At 36.0% G+C, this 7,376-nt stretch overlaps 1 long non-coding RNA gene across 4 annotated transcripts; it reads right to left on the bottom strand.

Moving 5' to 3' along the window:
• Positions 1-492: 492 nt before the first annotated feature.
• On the bottom strand, positions 493-6,806 carry LOC110787283 (uncharacterized). Of its 4 annotated transcripts, XR_008921038.1 has the most exons (9): positions 6,392-6,806; positions 6,164-6,277; positions 6,017-6,071; positions 5,879-5,932; positions 4,335-4,466; positions 3,933-4,045; positions 3,611-3,670; positions 2,019-2,121; positions 493-839 (listed from the first exon to the last, which is right to left on the bottom strand). It is a non-coding gene; the product is annotated as an uncharacterized lncRNA (long non-coding RNA). The 4 variants fall into 4 exon arrangements; XR_008921036.1 differs by lacking the exon at positions 3,611-3,670 and having other exon boundaries at positions 5,879-5,920; positions 6,392-6,789; XR_008921035.1 differs by lacking the exon at positions 3,611-3,670 and having other exon boundaries at positions 6,392-6,788.
• Positions 6,807-7,376: the final 570 nt, after the last annotated feature.

The following is a 7,376-nucleotide window of genomic DNA, read 5'->3' as shown; positions in this document are numbered from 1 at the left end:
CCACCTCTATTAACCCACCTACCCCCTACTCCATACAAAAAATAATTAAAAATTCAACCCCTACTCTCCCCCAACCCTACCCCTTTACACATTTCCCACTAACTACATTAAAATAATACCACACTATCAACTACTACCTATTAAATTAAATAAGTCTGAAAGCCCACACTCTGCCAGCTTTACCCCTTTCAGAAAACTCGCGAGCCCAGAGCCCAGAGCCCAGAAACACTGAAAGTACCATCTCCATCCATCTGGGTAGAACAACATCCAACTTCATTATCTGAGAAAGATAGACATCCTCTTAGGACTGCAACGCATCGGTGACTCCAAAAGCCTCATGATCGAAAATTGTTCAACATAAACGTGCACATAATGTTCTTATAATCTTCTTCAAGTTTGTGGTTTGGAGAAGAAAATATATTTGTGATAAGCAATAAGCAGTGTCGTTCAACCAGGATCTCTCGAGGAATACACAGTTTTTAACACTTAGTGTGATCCAAAACACTAATATACGGTCCCCCAAGTTATAGAAAAATAAGTATCAAAACACAAAGCAAATCCCGTACCCAACGAGGATACGGATATAGTCGAAGACAAATTTGATTGTAAACTAACTTTGAACAATACATGAACTAATGAATGCTACCTACAAAAATAAAATAACAATAGTAGAATATTAAGAAGTATTTGTTAATATCAACGATCAAATCCAATCTCAAAATGCATATTGCCAGGGTTATAAAGATCTTGTATAATTCCTTATTTGTGTGCCTGAGCAGATACCATGCCTGCATACTTTGTTATTTTGTTACTTTTGGCCAATCTTGAGATGCTATAACCTGTGAAGAAGCAATCAGATAGATCAACATGTGAAAACATTACCCTTTCTACAAATAAAATCAATGATTTTCTTACAGCAACAATATTAATGGATGGGATTGTATGTAGATAATTTAAGAAAAGTAGAAAACCAGTAACAAAAAACACCAACAAAGAAAGGAAGGTTATAACACAAATCAATATGTAGAGTTTCAAAAAAGAAATGAAGGTTAGCGTTTTGAAACTTCTTGAGCAATATTTCAAAATAATCAACCTTGTCGCGAGACAAACAACACTTGTTGATTTTTGCTTCATGAACAGATGAAACATCAATCACATCCAAAAGTTCCAAACATACTTGATCGATATGCAATATCTCCAAGTTAGGAAATAAAGTCAGAAAAGTTCCTATCCAAGCAATCCGGCATTTTTATTTTCATGCTCTAAATTCTCAATGCTCGGAGCATCAAAATCCAGGGCCTGTAACTCGAAAGGATACTTAATAACCAACTATTGTAAACAAGGGAATCCAAATGACAGAGTTTTGATCCTCTGATTACTCTCACACAAAAAAATAAGTTCCAATTTCTTAAGTGATCCCATATGAATCCATAATGTGTTATAGCAAGACATTAATAGTTCACATTGGAATAAATCATTAGCATCATAACCCGTAAGCCACAAGTCTCACTAATCACCACCCAAACAAAGAAAGAAAAAGAGTAGGCGAAATTGATTGGCCTAGAAACCCCATAATAAAAGATAATAAAAAGAAATCACAAAACATACATGCACTTACATGAACACGGAAAGGTAGGGGAAGAGAGACTACGACAATGCTGCACAAATAGATGTCCGACTACCATTCAAAATAAAATGAAATGTAATTACAGTGGAAATATAAAAACTACTACAGAATTCCTAGTACTTCTTTTATACCTCAATCTTCTCTCTAATTTTTTCTCCTCACTCAGCTCCCTATGTTAGTTACTTCTTTCTCTCCTCTCCCGTTTTTACTATTCTAGCACATTCGCCTTTGATATTAAACTCTCAAATATGCATCTTTATTTTTCATTTTTATATCTACATTACATATCTATTGAACTTAAAAAACAAGGTGTTTTGAAATCAGAGTACTGCAACGGGTATAAATCCTTTTATTAGCCTTTAGCATTATGCTCCGTAACGTAGTTATTTACCTTGCATCGTGAACATAGCTTCACGCCATAAAATGTTAACTTGTTGATTATGATCCCCTTCCACAAGTCCTCAGAAAATGGTCCACAAACTTCAACAAGAATGCTGCAACATCAAAACAAGGTAGTGATGTCAGAACTAAGAGAAAATCCAAGATTTCTAATTTAAAGGAGCTACATCTTATTTGTTTTATTCTTTCTTAAAAAGAGGATCATATCACATCTTAATGTATTCCAGAATACAATATTATTATAATCGCAACACAAGTTGCTCTTAGTTCAATAAACGCCCATGAACGTATTAAATTAACAGCACAATTAATTACTGCTATGAAAAAGATCGAGTGAAGTAGATGATTGTGCTGGAATTATCTAGTTGACGAAATTTTGATAACACCAGACAATTTATTAGTACTTGAGATTCACATTAGTTTGTAATTTGCTGCTACAACCGGTGTTTAGGTTAATTAGGCCTTTTTTCAGTTTTAAAATAATCCGGCCTTAAGGTTTTGACTGCAGCTATTTTTCTAAATATATTCTGCATTATGTCTTAATTTAACTTCCTTTTGTGCCTTCCTAGTTTCTTTGAATCTACACCAAGGAACTTGAATCTTCATGCAAAACGCTAATCGATTATTTTTCCAATTATTAGACATTATTATGGATACTCTTGCTTTTAAGGATGGCTTTTGAGACCTATATGTTATGCATCAGGTCATAAGAAGGAGGTGAAGATACCAACCCATAACACCTTAAGAGTCATAGTTCAAACAGCCTCCAAAAGGACCAACATAATTACATAACCCCGCATCCCATAAGCTGTTTTAAATCTTTAAAAGAAACTGATGCAGCTTCAATACAATACAACCCATATAAAAAAAACCACAACAATTCAGTGCAACAAGGCTCCGGCCCGAGCTCAAACTAAATTGAGGTATCTCAATTCTCAAAGACTCTTGACACCATTAATGGAAGTCATCAAAGAACCGCCAATTTTTTTTCGAAAACTCATGGGTAAGCACACTCTAGTCCTTAGTAACATTTCTCCAACAGTAACTCTACCCCCCCCCCATTCCAAAACGGCTACAACGCTTAGAAAATGATGAAAACCGAAAGATGTACATTTTATTACTCACAGCCATTTTCTCATGTAACAAATACAATCATAACCCCATAATTCGATATTTTAACTATATAAGCATAAATCCTTACAACTACGTTCACTCAAAGAAAAACTATCTTTTGGGTGAGCTCAGATACATTCCATTTTCAGCAACTCATATCCCTAAAGAATTCATCTCTTATAGCTTTACAAATCACAAATTTAACATAAACCAACTCAAAACTCTCATTTCTTCTAACATAAATAAGCTTAATTACTTTGAAATAAATCAAATTCAGCAAACCCCCTAAAAGCAAATAACCATGATTCAGTGAGTCACCACCACAATTGTAAAGAATCACAAAAATTAACTTAAAAGATACGAACTTGCAGCTCAATTCATCCGGTAATTCACTTAACCTATCTATGCAATTGCCTTGTTTATTAAAAAAAAACACATTGCTTCCTCTCTCCAACCACTACATAAGAATACCTTTGTGTTGTCTCTCAAGAGACCAGGTTGAATCTACATCCTCACTGAAGCACTCAAAAGCTGTGACGAGAAAATGAAAAGCTGGATAAAAAAGGACCATATAAGTTATAACAACTAAGGTTTTGAGGCTGGAATCGTTAATTCAAGGATGGGGCTTAGAACAGAACCAACAGATGCTGTTATTTTTCAGCAGAAAGCTCGAGAGCACGGAAGAAAACTGTAAATCCAGTAAGTTGTATCTATGATTCTTTGGATTGAAAGAAAGCTTTTCTTAATATAACTGGATTTCTACTGCTTCACAATGTTAACAGTGCAAGCTTACTTCCCAAACGCCTGAGACTGAACTTCCTATGTGCCCCAAGAGCAAGGATATTTGCATATGTCAGCCACTCAATGGTCGCATTTCAGATGACCAAACTCGTGGACCATGACAGCCTGTTGAAATTTTCAGACGAAGATGTCAGGAAAGATATTTGTAAATTTAAACTGAAGGATGTCTCTTACTCATTAGCCATAACAAAATAAGTCAATAACAGAGGAAATAAGCTTGCACTGTTAACTGAAGGATGTCTCTTACTCATTAGCCAGAAGCTAGATACTGTATGTATATCATGTAGGAAAATAGTCCGTTAAAACAGATAAGCCCTTTATTTTGTACATCAATATCAGACTCAAAAGGAATAGTTTCAGACTTAAAGGAATACTTTTAAAATAAATGGCTTACTAAGTGTGGTCATTGATGCCATGATGAACTGAGCAATATTTCCACGGTGATCAGGACTGCTAGATGGATCTGTTGTAAGAAGAAGGGGACGTCTGCATTGTCACACAAAAGATGGCAATGCAGAGGGTGACACTGCAGAAGGGTCAGTTAGGAAAAAATTAGTAAGAACCTATGCAAAAAAGAGAGGATGTGGCAGAGCTGAAGAAACCAGAGAAAACTCAGGATTCAAAACAAAAAAAAACTCGAAAACCAATACATCATCCACATCCACCAAATCAAGCATATTAAAAACACAAATTGAATACAGGAAGAAATCAGAACTAACAAGACTCGGGAATAAATAAATAAAACTCGAAAATGAAATTCTGCAAAGAAAACCCAGCTATCCATAGTTTATCTGTCAAAATTTCTATCTACTTTTAAGCATTCCTACTACAGTCAGATGTTGATGAGAGTTATAGGAAGTATATGTGTAGCTAGGTTGCACGGAAACGGGTACGGAGACGGGTACGGATACGGGTACGGGGACTGAAAACGGCAAAATCAAAATTGCAAAAAACGGGTACGGCATGGATTCGGCAAAAACAAATTAAATTAAATTAAATTAAAAATACTAGAAAAAAAAATGGAAAAAAATTAAGTAGATAGAATACTCGGTAAGTCGGTAATATAGAAAAAAAAAAGTTATTAAATAATGAAAATAGCAAAGATTCCTTCCAAAAATTAAAATAATATAATAAAGATTAAGGGGTAAAATAATAATTACAATTTAATGATAAGAAAAAGTAAAAAGTAAAAAATCAGCCTTTAGGAAGTAGAATACAGCTGTAAGATGCTGTTTAAAAGATGCTGTTTAAAAAATACTCTGTAATTTTCAGCTCTTCACCTTCCCCTTTCTCCCTCCTCCATTTTCACGCACAGAAGATCATAAACACACCATCCTCTTTCTTTCTTCCTCCTCCATTTTCACGCACAGAAAATCATAAAAACACCATCCTCTTTCTTTCTCCCTCCTCCGTTTTCACGCAAAAAAAAAAAAAATTCAGACACAACCGCAAAAACTCAGAGATATGAATCAACAATGGCAATTCCGGCGAAGAAGACAAGAAATTGATCAACATATACCCTGTTCACAACTCCATCGAAGTGCTTCAATGGTAGATCTAGGGTTTCAATTCGGGTTAACACGAACCACAAACCGGGTAACACTGGGGTACGCGCCTTCCTCCTAAAAAACGTACCCAACTCCGTCCCCGACTTCACCTTAGCCGTACCCAAAATCAACCCGCGTACCCACCTTTTGGATTCGGCATGGGGACGTATCCTGGGCGTACCCGTACCGTACCCGTACCCGGTACGGGAAACGACACCTCCCAGGCGTACCCATGCTTCATAGATGTGTAGCATAGATAGTTAACATTTGACAAATTAACACTAATACTCGACTAATAAAAGAAAACTAAAATGAGAAAATTAAAACGAAACCCATAAACAACGAGAAAGGAATTAACACTTTCAATACACAAATCATGGAAATAAATTACCGCCCAAAGCAACCAACAAGCAAGCGGCAATAATCTTCATCTCTGCAACACACACTACTCTAATTTAATACTTAAATAAAATAAGATTAACAACTTAGAAATCACTTGATGATATAAAGATGAAGAAATATATGATACCTGGTGTTGGATTTGGTTCGAGCGAGTAGGAAGAAGCAAAGGAGGAAAAGCAGATCTGCAGAATATACATAAGAATGAGGCCTCACCTATACATCACATGAAACGAAATCCATAGTCCTGGATAAATAATGACAAAACAAAACACACCTTCGATGGGAGATGGCCATACAGAATCCCATCAACAATCAACAAAAGTAGCGAAAATAGCATTCAATTGATCAAAACACGCGAAGATCTGACCCTTTCTGAAGAACAGAAACCCTAATTTTCCAAAAATCGTTCATCGGTCACTTTGTAATTAAGAATTTATAGTTTCGATTTGAAATTGATAGTTAGGAGTTATAGCTGGATAAATAATGACAAAACAAAACACACCTTCGATGGGAGATGGCCATACAGAATCCCATCAACAATCAACAAAAGTAGCGAAAATAGCATTCAATTGATCAAAACACGCGAAGATCTGACCCTTTTTGAAGAACAGAAACCCTAATTTTCCAAAAATCGTTCATCGGTCACTTTGTAATTAAGAATTTATAGTTTCGATTTGAAATTGATAGTTAGGAGTTATAGTTGTTTTGTATTCGATGGAGTGAATTAGGAAGAAGGGAATGGAAGTTTATAACCCTAGAAAATGAGGAGCTCGAATGGCAGAGAAAATGAGGAGAGAGAAAAGAGCTGAAGAGAGAAGCAAGAGAGTACAGAATGAAGGCATAAAGCTAGGAGGAGTTTGCGCAGCTAGGTGGCGGAATGCATGAGGAGGAGGGCAAAGACGAAATTGTGAAGGAAGTTGAGGGCAGTTCCGTCACTACACTATTGGATGAATAGTAAAAATCAACTCCTCACTTTTAAAGGTTGTAAGATTTGCAATACAAGCCGACTGTTATACTCTGTAGTTACTACTTGCTACTTACTACAATACTCCCTCCGTCCCGGAATACTTGACCTGTTTTCCTTATCGGGCCGTCCCTTAATACTTGACCTGTTTCTAAAAATGTAAATATTCTAACATATTATATTATTTCTCACTCCACCCCTATTAACCCACCTACCCCCTACTCCATACAAAAAATAATTAAAAATTCAACCCCTACTCTCCCCCAACCCCACCCCTTTACATATTTCCCACTAACTACATTAAAATAATACCCCACTATCAACTACTACCTATTAAATTAAATAAGTCAATTCAAGTCCCTTAAACTCTGTGCCGGTCAAACCGGGTCGAGTATTCCGGGACGGAGGGAGTAGTTTTTAGTGTTAGGTTTATACGGAGTATTACGTATCATCTGGAGAGTTCCTCTACCATATGTTCGAATTTCTCTCTTTGCGAAGGTTGGAGAGTTGTATTACTTCCTCC

The sequence above is a fragment of the Spinacia oleracea genome, chromosome 5, assembly GCF_020520425.1.
Source record: "Spinacia oleracea cultivar Varoflay chromosome 5, BTI_SOV_V1, whole genome shotgun sequence".
Taxonomy (NCBI): domain Eukaryota; kingdom Viridiplantae; phylum Streptophyta; class Magnoliopsida; order Caryophyllales; family Amaranthaceae; genus Spinacia; species Spinacia oleracea.
Note: the sequence above shows the minus strand (reverse complement) of the source record. Positions and strands in the feature narration are given on the sequence as shown.